Genomic DNA, 17571 nt, shown 5'->3' with positions numbered 1-17571 from the left:
GATGAAGAGAAGCACAGGTAGAATACACAGTCAGTGCAGCTGTACATAGTTTCTTGAATGTGAGCATGCTGGAGAATAATGTGGAGCTGTGTGAACCAAACAGGGGTGGTGGATGGAGGAGGTGGATAAGATCGAGGAGGAGGAGGAGGAAAAAATCATGACGTAAGGTTTTTTTTTCTTTTTTTTTTTTTTTAACTTGGTTTGTAAAACCAGTTAAAGAAACATCAGTTCTGAAGAACAAAAATGAAGGTATATTCAATGGATTTGCAAGAGACACTTTAATTCAATTCCACTCTTATTTTAGTTTGAGACAGTTTAATGGAGGAACATGTTTAATGGGAAGGAAACTTAAACTGACATGGAGGCAGAAAAAAGCAAATAGCGTCAGTTTTTTTTTTTTTTTTATACAGAAGTTGATGGGATGATTTTAAACTGAGAGAGTAAAACCACTGAGCATCATGTTCAGTGTCCTTCAATCAACAAATTAACCATTTGGTGACAGGAATGTGCTGTTAGAAAATACATTTGAGGCCAAATCACTTACTCTTTCTGCACATTAGCGTAGAAATGACATTTTTCTAGACAAAGAGATGGGCCGTGTGGCTGTAAGTGAGTGACTACTATGGGTCAAACTTGATTTAAAAAATGACAACCCAACAGATGTAATGTCAGAGGCAGAGCATCCAAAAAATACATACGCTGCTGCTTTAAGTCAAACTAACAGTTGGCTTATTGGTTTTACAGTTTTGCAAATCTTCCTCCATTGAGTTTAACCAGCTCCCCCAAAAAAGGTTTGGCAATGCAAATCATCACTTCAAACATGTTCGCTTAAAATAGCTGATAGCCATGCTTGAATTGACAGTCCAAAGTCCCACAGTAGTTATGCAAAGATAGTAAAATATAACAAAATACAAAGCTGGATTGATGATGACATTCCCATACCTTTTTACTGCAAGACAAAAAGTCTATCACAGAGGCAAATCTGCCTCATCCTCCCACCCCCCATTCAACACGCCTCATTATTCCCAATGGGCTGTCTAGGAGGAGATCAGATAAGATTTCATTTTGGAGTTAAAATCAAAGATTCATTAAACACTTTGAGACAACATCTTGCAAGGATTCTTCTGATAAGACTGCAGAGACATAGTCCAATTTCTTGGGATTTTTGTTCATGCTTTATCCAAAGGGATTTCTGACCTGGCCAATCATTAATAGACAAGGACATCAAAGTACCCAGAAGTGACCAACAATTTGACTGAATTTTCCAAACACTTCTTTTCCAAACTCAGGCAAAACCCCTAATGTAAAAGTAGAAATACCGACTCCTCTTCATCCAACTCCTCCTCCTCTTCCTCCAAGACAGTTCATTGATATCAGATATCAAAAATCAACTAATCATGCCTTCTGCAGTTCTTAAAACTCTCACTCTCAAGTTTCTATTCATGCTCAAAGTCAGTGGGAAAATGAGCACTTCTTTTTCCTGTGACAAAAAAGTGTGCATCTGTGGGATTCAAGCCTCTTAAATGACATGCAGAGAAGCAGTCTGTACAACAGCATGCAGGAATAAAGATGTCTGCATCATGCATGCTTCAAAGCCAGTATATTGAGAGCAGGGGGCGGGGGCTATGGGGAAAACCTGGTATCTTTTATTTTTTCAACAGATGAAAACCACCTGTGACAGATTCTGCAGCACTACCAGGTGGAGGAGGGGTGGGGGAGGTTATGTCTTCTCGGATGGGGCCATCATTTGTAAACATCAAGGTAGGATTGGATGAGTTACAAAGGAAGAAGCTCATTGAATTTGACACCCTTGTCTCTTTTACCTGCATCCCAGCACTGCGGCAGCTGCCCTTTGATAGCTGCCGGGGGGGCTAAACTTGATCAGCTGCCTAAATATTGTAATTACAAATGACTAGTATGTTAATTTTATTCCTCTTGTCATTAAGGCGTGCAGAGAGTGAGTCATGTTTTCAAGGCAGGCTGAGATATGCAGCACCTTTTGGCACACTGATACAATCTATATTATGGCTCTCTGTTGTAAATATTTCCCATAAATATGCCTGGAAAAATGCATAAGGCATCATTTTTAAGCAATTAAATCTTTACAGATACTTCCTTTTAATGATCTGCTTTCCTAATGGAGAATGTGGCACTATATTCTCAATGCACACATATTTCAATAATTATCAATGCCGAAAAAGAGCAAGAAACAGCAATAAGGGAATTGAGACAGAGGCTGAACTAAGTAACGGGGAGCTAATCAATAGCATTTTATAGGCTCTCAATATACTGTGTCAAGTTTTGGAATAGCATGGAGAAGAGCTGGCACCACTTTCAACCGATTCCAGGACAAGAGGTATTTAGTGTCCAGAAAAGACGGTTTTATCCCCCACTGTAAAATTCTTCCTGACGGACCGTCTGCAGTGAAAGCATTCTCCTGAAATCACTTACTCTAATATCTCCTAGACGATGCTATTAATCCAGTAAAATAATACTTCAATTTGGATTAACACTTTTCATTTTACAGTAGGTAAGAGGAGTGAGTGCAACTTCAAGCACACAGTTAGAATTCTATTTTTGTTGCTTTGTAAGACTAATCAGATAAAATTAAGATAAATAGAAAAGCATCAATAAATCTGCTTCCTTGTTTCTGTCCTCTGATATCCAACAATGTGTTAACTGTTCTAAATAAGCCTTGCCCATTATAAAAGTATAATAGCCCTGCCAATTATTAAAGTACAATGGCCCTGCCCATTATTGAAGTATAAAAGCCCAGACCTAACCTGACACGCCAGATGGATTTGTTTCACACATCCACCGGGGAAAGCTTCAATAGGAAACGTCTGAGAAAAGGCAGAGGCTTTGAAAAAACTCTGAGTGTGACTGGATGACCGTTCTGTCTGTCACATCTCTACGGGCCAATAAGAGCAACAAAACACGTGACGTAGCAGCTATTGAGCTGCACGTGTGCAGCTACGGGGAATAACGCGAAACATGGCGACTATAGACATATAAGTACTTGACTTTTGTCATTTTTAAAAAGAAAACAACTCACTGCTGTTCTTTGTTCTTCTTTTAACGAAGAATGGTTGTCAAGTTCTGATAAAACTTACACTTTAGCAGCATCCACGCTAAGCTCTTCCGCCATAATTGCACCGGTCTCTTGCTGCTGCTTGTTTACGTCACCACTCTGCCGTGCCTGAAAGTACTGCCCCTCGTCACTGATTGGTCCTGTCACTTTCTAACCAGGCCCAAACGGTTAAGACGGGAGCTTTGCAAGATGGATTCGCCGGTGAAAAACAAGAAAATGGGTGTATCCATCTGCTTTGCAAGGTTAGCCCAGACCATTATTAAAGTATAACAGTCCTGCCCTTTATTGATGTATAACAGCCCTGCCCATTTTTAAAGTATAATAGCCTAGCCAGTTTTAAAGCATTCCAACCCTGCTTTTTATAAAATTAAAATAATATAACCCATTAGTAATGTATTAAAGCCCTGTCTTATATTCAAGAATAACCTGCCTATCATTCAAGTATATCTGCCCAAATTATTATTGAGGTCAAACAGCCCTGTCTTTTACTAAAATATAATAATTTTGCATATCAAAGTAAAGCAGCTCTGTTTATCATAAGTAGAATAATTGTTTGCATTGTAGGGATTTGAAATTCCCTGACATGTAACATTACAGCTGCAAATGTAAACAGATGAGCTTATGATTCAAATGACAACTTTAAATACACAGTTGACAATACCACTTCTTTACAAACAGGCTGAAACAGATGAGCCACACACTTCCTGTAGTTTAAAACACACACAGTCACACACATACACACACAAACGTATTGGATTGACTTCTAATGTCCTATCATTTATTAAAAAAAAAAAAAAAAACATATGCAAGTTTAACCATAATTGAACCCTCAACTCTGTAATTTGTATGTTATATGGCTGTAGTAATGCTCATGACTTCTTACATACTAAAAATCAACCTATTAACATTCTGTAACTGTCGCCTGTGTACAGCATCAGTAGTCCCCCTCATCTGTCTGCAATTTGGTTTCACATCACAAAAAATAAATAATAAAAATATCAACAAGTACCACTCTTGTTGATCTAACTGAATTTGAGCACTGCTTGAGATTACTCTGGGACAAAAATGTTGCGATGTTCCTCAGGGAGAGTGTTAGTTGCAGTAAACATGAGCAGATTAAACTCAAAGTGATGATGACCTAATTAAAAAACTGCAAATGTAACAGGGTTTTTACAGTGCAGCCAATATGCAGAGCAAGCAAGTAAGCAGGCAGCAGCAGCAGTAGACTCTGAGTGGGCTGGAGCAGTTATGTGATGTACATTTTAAAATGTCTCCAAGTTTGAGGAAACATGAAAAGAAATCTATACAAGCTGCATTTAGATAAACCAATAGACGTTTTTTTATATAGCTAATATTGTTTTGTGTTTAAATTCAGAACACTTTAATACCATAGTTTGATTTTGAACCATAATAACAGTATCTAAAACAGCAGATTTTTAATCAAAATATAGTCAAAGCTGCTTTTTGACCAGCACTTGTAGTGTGGCATTTGATATCATTCCACCTGTTGGCCGGTCAACCACTTTTTAATGACTTAAATTATTTGAGAATCTGTTGGATGAAAGCTTGAGAAATTTCCATGACACTTTGACCAAAGATTCATGATTCTCTCAGGATTAATAGCCCTGACTTTGACAAAAAAAAATTGAAATCTGGAAGAATCACATTTCACTTGTACAGGTCTACATTCACCATCCCCTCTGCAGAGATTTATGACTGAAAATGAAACTGAAACTTAAGATTTAGTCCTGAAAAAGAGCTGTAACTGGCCCCTATATGGAACTGCTTCAGGTTTTTCTAAACTGTCAGGGTCCAGACACACCACAGTCTACAGTACATCGTAGTCTTCATCACATGACCATGGATCACAGAGAGTGTGGCAGGTGCACGTTTTTACAGTTGTTACAGCAGATATTATTCTCGATTACTGTTTTTTCATCCTTTGGAGGAAGGGAATAATGTCCAGACTTCAGCTGTTGTTCAGACATATTTAGATAACATAATCATCGATTTCTATGTATTTATTTTCATGCATGCTACTCAAAGTGATTGCAGTTTACAGAAAGGTGTGTGACACTAACGTCACTGCTCCATGTCTGTAAATAAACAATTTCCTGTCCTGTTTCTGAATAAAAATCAAGATTATATTTAAATAAAATAAAATAAGGTTACGTTTTCATTGCATGGCCATGTATGACAAAAGTTAATCCCATTTTGAGTCATGTTTAAATTTTCTTATTTTATCATTCCTCTGGATCTGTAAACAAAGCTAATGTAACTCTGTTATATGATATTGCATATAAAAAGGCAATTTGTATAAAGCTACAGCTGCATGAATTCTGCTTATAGTCCATGTTTTGAAATGTATATGTGTAAAAATGTACCTGATGAACACAAAAATAGATTTAAAAACACAAAAGAGGACACAGATAAATCCTAATTACCTCTGCCAAGGAGGTTATGTGATCGGCAGTGTTTGGTAGTTAGTTTGTTAGTTAGTTAGTTTGTTTGTTAGCAACATAACTCAAAAAGTTATGGATGGATTTTGATGAAATTTTCAGGAAATGTCAAAAATGGCATAAGGAAGAACTGATTAGATTTTGGGAGTGATGTGGATCACCGTCTGTATACAGGAATTTTTTAAAGGATTCTTTACTAATGGGAGATAGGGCTAATGGCGGAGGTCTGCGCTCTCTGAGTGCTTTTCTAGTTTTATCATGCAGAGATGGGAATTGGTTCAATCCATCAAAATGATTTACATTTAATCGTAACAATTCCATTATCAATGCCTTTCTTCTGCGTGTCTAGAAACATGGTCTTGCGAGAGGCAGTCAGAACGCACAAGAACAGTAAAGTCAGGCAAGTAAACAAAGGGGCCAGTCGCAAAAACAGGCTAAGGCGGACGAAAGTGTGGCTAAAAAATTACGCAAACAGTGGAACATGCAACATCTGGCAAACAGTGATTTCATGCAAGGCGTGCATCTTTTTACACAATAACTGTTAATTTTGTACAAGATTTCAATTACTTTTATGCATCAAGAGATCTAGGATCCAGAGACTAGTTATATATATATTTATTTTAAGGTTTTTTCTTTAAAAAAAAATGAACAGTAGTACTACTGTGCTCTTATTCAGATTTCTCCCCCAAACACTTGATGCTTAACATAGTTATTAAAACTGTTTATTATAGCCACTAATTAAAGGGTGCTTGTCACTGACTCTTACTGAAGGGGGAGAAAGAGACTCAATAAAATTTGAGTTGTTAACAGGGAAAATCTATGTAGTCTACTTTTCCCTAAAAGAAATCTCATAGGAAGGAATCAGTAAGGGAATTGATAAAGAACTGAATAGAAAGCAGAATTAATAATGGCATTGTTATTAATAAAATCCCTATTATCATGTTGAATACAAGGAGAAAAAATCTTTGGTGCTTAAAATATTTGGGAGATCTCCAGACCCTCTTACTTGGGTGTGCAAACTATAAAATGGCAAATATTTAAATATTTCATGCATTGACCAAAAGGTTGTTGCAGCTGGAAAGGATTTTGTAAAAACAGAGTTTATGTTTAAACTCAGTATTTAACAGTATTTGTACATTAAAACAACTTATATAGGAAATACAATTTTTTGAGTCAGTAACTTAAAAATCAGAATGAAAAAGAAGCGTGATAAAATCGAGATCCTGGCTCAGCCATGAAAAACATTGTGATGTTTTTTTTTTTTCCGAATCTCCCACCCTTCGTTTCATATAAGTACCTTCCGTAGCAATAACACACCAATGAGCCTCATGTGTTCAGTGCTTATTTACAATTGCTGGCATGATGACATACGATGGGGAACATGGTGGCACGATGATAATAGAAATAACATGATAGCATTTTTATTGCTAGCATGTTAGCATGCTTATGGTTGTGTTTAGCTCAAAGCATCACTTTACAGACTTCTTAAGGGGCTCAAAGAATGTATTTATTTATCATGAATTATTTATTAATTTATAGCAACAAGTTTGACTCGTAGACTTTATTTACTATCAACAGCTGTAGGGAGTGAAGCCAAAAGAGTTTTTCAACTTTAAGTAGTTATTCGATTTGAAAAGACTGTATGCAATGATGGATCACTTCCGTCAGATGTGGCAGCATTCGTAACTGGATTAACAGAGCACAGTTGAGGAGGAAAGGCAAAGGGAAAACACAAACACTATAAATAGTCATTGTACTTTCCACCATCATGAGGTCCAAACTGACCCAAGACTGTTTTGTTGTTGACTGTACAGACCCGAGGGCTCTCTGACACTTAAGTGTCTTGTTTGACGTCAGTCCCACCAGCTCGCTACCTTCTGTACCTGACGTAAAAGTATGTCACCAGCACAATGCATCAGCAGCTATCAGAGGGATAATCTGGCAGAGGTGGAAGGAATACAAAATTATTGTAAACAAGTAAAAGAGTGATACTTTGGTTAACATTAACCCAAGTAGAAGTAAAACTGGTCTTTAAATCAACTCAGGTAAAAGTAAAAAGTAACATGCTTAAAGTTAACTCTAAGTAGTAAGTAGTGAGTAGCTACTTTTGATGCCTGGAGTTGTACATTTAAATATGGTACACCTTTATTATAAAGTGAAATGGAACAGCTGTTTTTGTATTTAATGAGAATTACTGATTTGATATGTGCTGCATTAAGTCAGATAATCAAAACCAAACTACTGACCAGCTTCATGTTATTTACAGAACGCTCTGACTTCCTTATTCTGACATTTGGTGTTTTTACCGGAAGTAGAATGTCTCCCAAAATACACTAAAATAAAAGTACACTACAGACTTTAAAAACTACTCAACAGATTACAAAAGACCCTCTTAATGACAGTAATGTAAGTAGATGTAATTTTGTTACTTTCCACCCCTGTATTTTGGCTTCAGTTTTGTACAACAGATGGAGATGCATTGTTCATGTTAGTGTACAGTCAATGGTCTGGTTACAGTTTTCAAGCACAGCTGATTTTGCACCCATTTTCTACCATAAAGCTATTGTTAGCCCAGACAAATTTAGAAAGATAATGAGTGTTCTCATTCCTCATACAAAAGCATGAGAAATTGTTTTTCATCACGAGGTCCTATTGCACTTAAGTTCAATTCACTTGAATTCAAGGATGTATGCAGCGGACATTAGATTGCTTTTTCAGCCATCTTCAGTCTTTGGCTGTGTGCCACAGTTTCATGGTAGGCACTAAGTTCTTAAACAAACACGACCAGTCTGAGGACTCAGTCACAAAGACCTCTCTCTTATAATAAGCAAACATAGAGAAGTGATGTTCTTAGAATGAGGCTTTCATCATTACTGAGCTGATCAGTTTAAAATATGAACCAAACAGAGGTTTTCTGTGTTACAGAAGCTGAACATCAGCCTTAGATAAAATGGGATTTGATTAGCCTTCCTCGTACACCTACAATGTATTCGTTGAAGGGAATGAAATTATTTTGTTGCACCAATGGCAATATGATTGCACTGCATTAATAAACTGAACATTATGTATTTGTGTCGAGCAACTAAGCTATGAATCTAAAGTAAAGAGCTGCTAGGGTTTGCTGACTCGCACATATTGCAATGAGGCAGAATCCAGGCCTCCATTGCCAGAATTGATTAAATGTGTTTGTGAATCTCATCCATTTCAAAGATGTTGTCTGAGAACTTTCCAAGAGTCCGCTATGTTGGAATAGCCGATGAGATTTCTTGGAAGTCACCCAAACAAAAATAGTAGAGTGAAAGGCCAAAGCTTAAATAAGCCCTTCATATAGTCTTGTGCCACTGTCCCTACATTCCCTCACATTAATGCAGAGCACTTGTGTCAGTTTAATCACAAGTCAAACCTTTTTTCATTTTATCTTAATCTACAACTACACCAGACAGGAAGCTTCACTCTCAGAGCCCATAATCTCAATGTTACAGAGCTGGAGTGTGGTCATGTATCTGGGTTATCAGACACCAAGTATCCTATTACAGCTGTTTCTTTGAATTGAGCCGGTGACACATCCAAAAAGTTAACCTTGAGTTTTGATATCTCCATCTCTGAAGGCTCTTATACCATACCTGTGCTTGAAAACTAGAAACAAGCTAGCAGTAGGCACCGTGTCATTCTTAACAAAGGTGTTTTTATCACACGGCTGGTGAAGTCTAAGTTTGTTTTGCTGCAAACTCCATGTACCAAACCTTCAAGGGACAAAACAAGCTTTGAAACACCAACACCACTCCACCTTCACTGACAACTAAGTACATCTCAGCACTCCACAAATATCTTCTCCTCTGCCCACAACACCAGCTTGGCTTTAAGGTAGAAATTGCTCATTACAGCCCCTGAGATTACCTGTTGTCTTACTTACTAATGTCCTCCCACGGTTTGATGCCCTTCAGATAGGGCTACCCAGAAAGATAATCACGCTCATTTGGATTGATACTGAGATCATGGTTGTTATGTATACCAATATGTGCAGGAATTTCAAATTATTTAATAGATTTGTTGTATTACCTTGAGAGGCAGACATCAGCGTAACACAAATTCAGCAAGAATAGAGAATACGCCTCATTTACCACACACAAGAAAAACCTCTACACAAATCAAGTGTAACACAGCATTCTGCACTGTAATGGTTGAACCCTAATTGTCCTGTTTTCATGATTGTCAGAAGCCAAAGTTATAATGTATTCAGAACCTTGATTAACTACCCAGCACTATCTTCAGGTTTCAAGGGTCTTTTCATTTGAATTCAACCAAAATAGGGATGATCCTTGAGACATCCCTCTGGATTAAAAAAAAATGTTTTACTTCAGACTAGTTGACTACACTGAAGGTTAGAAACTTTGGTAAACCACTCAAAATTGAGCATGATTTATTTGACATTGTCCAGTTGTACATTCCTTTTTTAATACTATTTGAAACAGTTCGCTGAAATCAGGGTAAGGGTTGTCTGGCATTTTGGGATGTGCATGAACAATGTGAAATTTGTTTGTTGAATTTTTCTAGCACTAGCAGTGCTATCACAGCTAACCTTCAGTCCTCTTTGCAAGTTAAGATTTACATGCCTATACTGAATGTGGTTATACATTGCTTGAGCCATTCTAATAGAACTAACACATTTATAAGTAAGAAAAAAACATTAGAAAATTTGTTTAAGAGTGGAAGGTAGACTTGTTATTTGAAAATACAGTTTTTGGTCACAGTTTATTAATCATTTAAATTTGTTGATGGTGTTTCCTGATGTAAAGATGTATTAATTATATGGCTTAATTTTAAGTTTGAAGTTGCTTTTGCAATTGTAAGAGCATTTCTTGATGTTGGTGGCCATTATGATATTTTGTTTTCTCATGAAAGTGTTTTGTTTCCTCATTTAAAGTTTCACTTTAGCACTGGTATCATAAAAAACCCAAATGACACCCAACCCTAAGCGGTAAGAGCAGGCCCAATGGGACGCATTTGGCTGCAGACCTCTATGGTGGGGTATTTTGGGCTCATCTGTTGCAGACCTCTACAATAGAGCAACACCGACCGTTTCATTTGATCCCCTTTACCTTAACCTTAACCTTTAGGATTTGGGGGCCTAACCCTCTTTGGGTTTTCGTTAGTTTGTGGTGTGTTAAATTTAAATTAACTCCCTCAGAAAATGTTTAATTTTATTCATAAAATCCTGCTGTTGTGAAAAACAGCCAATTACCTTATAGTGGGGGTATTATGCCTTTTTTCAAGGCTTTACACCATCTCTCTGATATCCACATAGTAGCTTTACATGGTTTACAGCTCAAAAAACTCCTCATGTTTCTCACACTGGCATCCTGAAAAACCCTTATTTTAACCTCCATCTGAAATGCTTCGTTTTCGCTGCTATCTCTTTAACACCCCCAACTCCACGGACCTGCTTTCCTCCGACTGGCCGATTTTCCAGAGGCTGGCTGGCGGCACGACTCAATGTTTTGTGCCCGCCCCCTCTAATGTGGCTAATGTTGTAATGCTAGTACTTGTAAACTTTGAATGAACCGGTCTGACTGAGTAAAATATGGCGAATTTTGATATATGTCCGTACGTGTTAGACCCAGAGTCTGATCCTGATAGTTTGGAGAGAGAGGGGGAAGAAAACCAGCAGCAGCAAAGGATAGAGCAGGACGTATCTGTTTGGTGAGTGTTCAATTACTGTTAAAATGGCTAAAAGGCCTTGTGGGGGTGGTCTGTTCCGCTTTGCCGGCAGCACGGATGAACCACGAACCAGTCAGGAGAGCCTATTGCGATGACCACATCAGTTTGTTCCATCGAAATCTCATCTCGGGAGAATCCCAGAGAGATTTTCAACAAACCGTTTTCCTCAGTTTACACGCTAATTCCAAGATTACTGCCGCATACGTTTATCTTGGGGTTTGAAAATTTGCATAGATGGAATATGGACACCCAACATTGTGACTTTATATTTATGTTTAAAAATTGGAAAAGTATAATACCCCCTCTTTAACCTCTGACAGCAAGTGGAAAATAAACGTCATTCAGTTCATCATTCTGGTTCCGGCTTTGGTAATGTACATCACTTTCCACCCCACGGTTGAGGTCACCTCATTGTAGAGGTCTGCAAAAGATCTTCATGGGCCCATTAGCTTGGGCTACAGCTCCATCTAGTGGTGGGTAGCTGCATTGCAGCTTAGTCACAACATTTATTCCGCATTGTGGGCCTACATCAATACAAATATTTAAGTTTAATCAAATACTGGTCTCTACTAGCAAGGGTGGGGACGTTGAGTCATTTAGTCGGCTTATCATTCATACCCCTAATCAAAGATGAGATATTCAGCAGTTCCTTTCCCTGTGCATGACTCAAACAGTGAGTCACATGAATAACTTTCTGAGATTGTTGTTTTATAAGACAGAAGTTCATTGATTTCCTAAACTCTTCTTTGTTAGCTGTTTTAAGCAACACTGACTCTGTAGGGGTTGGAGTACCGGTTAGGAGTGACAGTGTTATGTATCTATTTAACATTTATTTAACATGGACACATAGTTACATTGATGCTGTCACAATTAATCATGTACAGGTCTAAGTTGCACTGCTTTAAGTGTTTATAGCAAAGTGCTAATTTCTCAAATTTACAGCAAGTATCCCTGACTGTACATCAAGCTGGGGCAACTAGAAACTCAATGGTGTGTACATGATTGGTGTGAGAATATAGCATCATGATAAATCATTTCACTCTGACAAAGTTTAAGTCTAAAATCAGTGAACAACTCTGACATCAGTCAGTAATGACAGGAATTTTGTTTTGTCAAATGTAGTCAATTTCAAGAGAACTGCAATACTAGAGTATAGCCAGTTCAATTTTAAGTGGAAATGATTGGTTTACTTATGCTTGGGCTCATTAAGTGCTGCCATTGTTGATGTGGCCCCAGCCTACAGCACTGTGGATCCCAAAACACTGCAGTTGGTGTCCCATCAAAGCTGTTGCATTAATAGATGATAACGTTGACTTGAGGTAAAGGGATTCTTTTCTAGGATTTAGTGGATGCAGTACTCAAAGTTTAGTAAAAAAACACCACTACTGTTAGATTACATTGATATCAAAAGTCTATGCTTGTTTTTTTTTTTTTTTTTTTTGTTTGGCTAATATTCCTCTGATGTAAGGATCAGGTAGGATAAACTGATGCCAGAATTCAGTGAAGTACACAGAAAACAATCTTCTGACACAGGTCAGTCTCACAAGTTTGTCTTTTCTACCTGTCTAGCTATTGAGAAAAAAAAACAAACCTACAGAAAGAGTGGAGTCATTTGACTTGAATCTAGACATCGCGTTTGCTTTCCGAGCCAAAGAAAAGCATTTAGAAGAAATCATCTGAGGGAACCTTTGACTTGACACTACCACTATCTCTCCTGGAACAAAGAAAAGCACAGGTTGAGTTCCCGATCCTCAGTACGGATTGTATCTTGGCTGATAATAACTTCCACATTCTCTGTTATGCAAACATGCTTTGCAGGCGCTGTATATGACTTTGCCATAGGCTGCGATCAATAATACGCCTGCAGAGCGTGTGTAGTATTAAAAACGCTTTATCAGATCAAGCCATCAAAGCGTGGAATATCCTTCTGTCCTTGAGGTTGCAATGATTTGCATAAAATCCATCTGTCTTTGTGGAGCAGATGCTTATTGTACTGATAATCATGTGAATGAGTCAGATTAAGGGAACAGTGGATTACACACTCAAATTGAGAATGCATTGCCTTAAGATTTCGTGATCCTTCGTGCTTTTTGTTTGGTGTATTGTCTTAACTTTTCATTAGTTATTTTCATTTAGTATCAGTAAGATCCCTGCTGCTCAGAAATGCAGTACTTCGAACAATGAATACATTTGGAGCTTGTCTTGATTTTTTTTCTGGGAAAAATAAGATCTCTTTGTTGACTTGCAGTTAGCTGCATTCTCATTTTGAATCTAATCAAACAATAAAATAAACACAGCCTTCTAAATTTGTGTCTACTCACGGAGCAGTGTAGTTACCTGCCGCTTGGAAACTGTAAAGTTGTAAATTCTACCTGAATATTTCATGTAAACCCGTGGTTGGTGTGAGAAAGTTCAGGTTGCACTGGTGTACGTTTCTCTGGTCAGACATTCGGACAGGCTGTTCTTGGCTGTTGCTGTTTGTATCCAGTGGCTAAGCGATGACACAGTCTGGATGTCAGACCTTGGGTGTAGGTGTAGCTGACTAGTAACTCAAGCCTGATAATCCGGCGCTGCACTCTGAGGGAAAGTCAGCTAAACTTTCTATGAGCTTGTCTTTAACTTATCCTACGGGTCCTCAGCGGAGAATACCAGAGCGATCTCACATTGCCTCAAAATAGAGCTTTTTTGTAACAGATAACAGAGTTAGAACAGGGGAGGAAAAGAGTTAGATAACAGGTAAAGAGAAAAAAGGAGCGAGGAACCAGGGAGGCAGGCATGGCATGCATGTCAGTGTGTAAGTGAGAGATTAGGCCTGCCTGTTATGGATCAGGGAAGGCAAAGGGACAGGGACTCAGTAGTGGAGAGAGATGAGGGGAAAAACTGCAAAGCATGCCACGTTAGATGGGTTACAGTAGGAGATCTACAAAGGATCAGTCAGGAGTAAGAGAGAGAGAGGGAGGGAGCCTCGTGGTAGTGAGAGAGAAGCCAAAGGAGCTTAGTTAAGGAGCTTAGTTGAGGTAGGTTTGCTCAGAAGATGGGCCGCATCAAGAGCGAAGGAAAACAGGGCCGGTGACCGGTGTAAAATCCGTCTTCTGTAACATTAACATTCCTCCACACCTCCATCCCTCTCCGCTCCTCCTGGTTGTGTGTCTTTCATTCCCCCCATCTAGGCGTTTTCCAGGTAGACTCCGTGCTCGTCCAATCTCACACCGCACTGCCCTTTGATTGGCTCAGGAGCGTGTCAATGTGACAGTGTAATGGCGCATTTAACAGAGGATACAAAAGTAACAAACAGCACTTTGGGAAACAAGCGCCTCTTCTTTATCTTTTTTTTTTTTTTTTTCAACTTAAAATGATGGGGTTGTAAGTAAACATTAAAACTAGCATGCTGTTTCAATGTTTACCAGAGGAGGGGACAAAGGGGGATGAGGACATTCAGTTCATGGGTGAAGACAAAAACTACAGACACTGCATCTATTGAAGAAAACTGCAAGTATGAAAAGTGATGTCCTCATTTTGTTGCCTAGTGATGAACTGAGAAAGACTACTTCTGTATAGTTTGCACTCCAAACTTGCTGTGCTAGTTACAAAAATGTAGTCCAGTCCAAAATTACACGGCAGGGTACACAATCTGACTCACTATTTGTCCTCTCTTTTTATACCAAGAAAAACTCTTGAACTCTAGAAAAAATCTTTGAGGTAGAAGCAACAAACGTCTGCAGAAAACCATTACAACACATTCAATTAATTTGGTGGAGGGAGACACATAATGGGATGGTAATGTGTGAACACAAAGAACAGAAAGGCTCTTGCTCCTTGACAAATCTTTGGAGTTGCTGCTAAAAAGACTTTTTGTGTAATATGGATCTATAACAATTGCATAAGAAGAGAGAGAGAAAGAGTGAGAAAAGACAAATTGCCCTCTGGCTGGTTTGTGAAGGTGACTTGAAGGAGCTGCTCCATTTTAGCACAAATTTCCTCCTCCTCCTCCCCTTCCACCTCCATCTCCTCCTCCAGGCCCTAACAGCCTAGCACACAATAGTTAGCAAAGAGACGCTTGCTTCAAAGTGCTGCTCACACCGTTGGTGTCTGCTGTGCTCCTACAGCCACTAAAAGCCTGTTTTCTTAGCAGTAGGATGGTGCCACTCTCATGCCAACTGCAGGGCCTACCTAATCCTCCTGTGCCAGACTAGGCCTGTAAACGATCATCATTTATAGTTTTAGAGTGATTGCCCTTTCTTCCCAAGACTACCCCACCCTCAAACCCCACTCAGGGCAGTAGTGGCGCCAGCTCGGTGCAAAATGATAAGTCATCTTTTGTTTTCCACGGCTAGAGAACGAGGACTCACATGGTATCCCTATGGAGCAGCATAGTGGGGAAATAGAAAGTACAACAAAACATTATACAAACTCACACACATGCAAGCACACACACACCTTCATGTGCATGCTTGCACCAGTCATACACTCGCAAATCCACCCGGTGGAACCCAACACGTTATTCTTCAACTTAAAGCAAATGACTAACAGCATGCACTGCTCATGGAAAGTGTGTCACAGAGTATGTGTGTAAGGAAACCAAGAGTCTGATAAATGTTCTTCTCAAAGAGTCTTCTTATAATCTGACTGTTCTAAGTGAGGCCATCATACTGTGGGACTGAAGTGTACTGTGCCAGATCTCTCCCCATTGTCTCATATGTAGAGAGAGAAAAGCTCTGATGGTTACAACAATCTGAATTTTGAGCCGACTTTCTTTAAAGAATCAAAGGAAAATTGGTCATTTTGTAAATTCATAAATTTGCTATCTTGCCAAGATCTAGAAGAGAAGATTGAAACCTCTGTCATGTATGCTATTGTTAAATGTAGCCTAACTATAGTCATTTTACTTAATAGGCAGTGTGATGCCTGAAAAAGTTATTTTCCTCTGTTTTGTGTTCTTTTCCTAAGCTTAGACACGTGCCCCCCACTGGTTACTGACTAAAAATATTTTTTTTTTCTGTCATCATTGTTCTGAGTTGTTTTTTACTACCAGCACTCCCTCTTTATATTTAATCTTAAAGAAACCCCATCAGTCTGTCTCTCTCAGTTTCCAGTTGAAAATAGAACTGTACTGTACTGTATATGTTTTTTGATTAATTGATCTACCTATTCTTTACTTCCACTATTTTGTATCTTAAACAATTCTTCTTTCTTTTTGAATTCTGAGCTCCTGCAAACTAAAGGTTATTGATGTCTAGTTTGGATCAAAACGGATTCAAAACAAAATAATTTATGAACCTTAATTAATGCATTAATAATGACAGTCCAAGGAATAACTGTTAGAATTTCGTTCTTTATAATCAAGATAAGAAATGTTCATACGTTTAAATCTCCATACATAACTGTTATCTATTGTAACTAAATGTAGCTAGAATGACTCCCTGTAAGCTCATCTTACCAACAGAAAAGCTTTGTACCTAAATCCTTTGTTGTCTTTTTCACATCTTTTTTGCTAGCTTAGCTGACTGATGGATTTTTATAGCTACATAAATCTTATATTAAGCATTGGAGTGGTGTCAAAGTTCTCTTCTAATTCTTGGTAAGAAGGTGAAGTAGTATTTTTTCTTAAAGTAACAATACTTACACAGTTGAAGAAATAACCAAGAGAGACAGTGAATAAGTGTGTGGCAGTTGCCATAAAATTCCTGAATAGAAAGTACTATCTAGGGGTCTCATTTATAGTGAGAAACTAAGTGTGATAATTTGATCTTGCACCAACATAAGGTCAAGGTGATGCATCACTGTCTTGTCTCTGTGTTCTTTAGGTGCTTGATTCAAAAGGTCAGCTGCTCTTTTCACTGCTGGTTCACCCTGAAGGTTAAAATCCACCAATGAACAGTTGGAGGCACTGGGAGTCAGAGAAGATCCAGGGTTGGGCGTGCGGAAGGTTAAGGTTAGTGACAGGTGTTAACGGGGGGGTAGTTAAGAGGGAGAGGGAGGGGAGGGAGGGTAAGTACTTAGTTAAAGCAAGGGGATGAGCTGCAGGAGGACACTGAGCATCTTTAGTCGTCGTCTCCATCTGAGCTGATGACTTCAACAGTTTAAGATCACACTGTGTCTGACAAGAACTTCTGCTATAGAGCTTCCACCCTTCACCCACCCAACTCAAGGCCCCCTTCCCCCTTCAATCCCAACAACGCAAAAACGACTGTTAAACATCAAAGCTGGCATTAGCACCTCATTTCCTTATGCAAATGCTGAAAAAAAGCTTTCATTTTTCCCAGCCTCTTTCATTTTCAGTGAGAATCGTTGCTGCCCTCTTGA

General features: G+C 38.6%; 1 protein-coding gene and 1 long non-coding RNA gene across 3 annotated transcripts in view; one reads left to right on the top strand and one right to left on the bottom strand.

Annotated features, from left to right (window-relative positions):
• The window catches only part of LOC121519703, a 54257-nt gene extending 37057 nt beyond the window's left edge, over positions 1–17200 (top strand). Inside the window, exon 3 of the long non-coding RNA XR_005992731.1 lies at positions 17073–17200. This is a non-coding gene — a long non-coding RNA (uncharacterized LOC121519703). The remainder of the gene's footprint in view (positions 1–17072) is intronic.
• Positions 1–17571, bottom strand: part of kcnn1a (potassium intermediate/small conductance calcium-activated channel, subfamily N, member 1a) — an 86161-nt gene that overhangs the window by 18061 nt on the left and 50529 nt on the right. The window lies entirely within an intron of this gene.

The sequence above is a fragment of the Cheilinus undulatus genome, linkage group 13 (genome assembly GCF_018320785.1).
Source record: "Cheilinus undulatus linkage group 13, ASM1832078v1, whole genome shotgun sequence".
NCBI classification, from domain to species: domain Eukaryota; kingdom Metazoa; phylum Chordata; class Actinopteri; order Labriformes; family Labridae; genus Cheilinus; species Cheilinus undulatus.
Note: the sequence above shows the minus strand (reverse complement) of the source record. Positions and strands in the feature narration are given on the sequence as shown.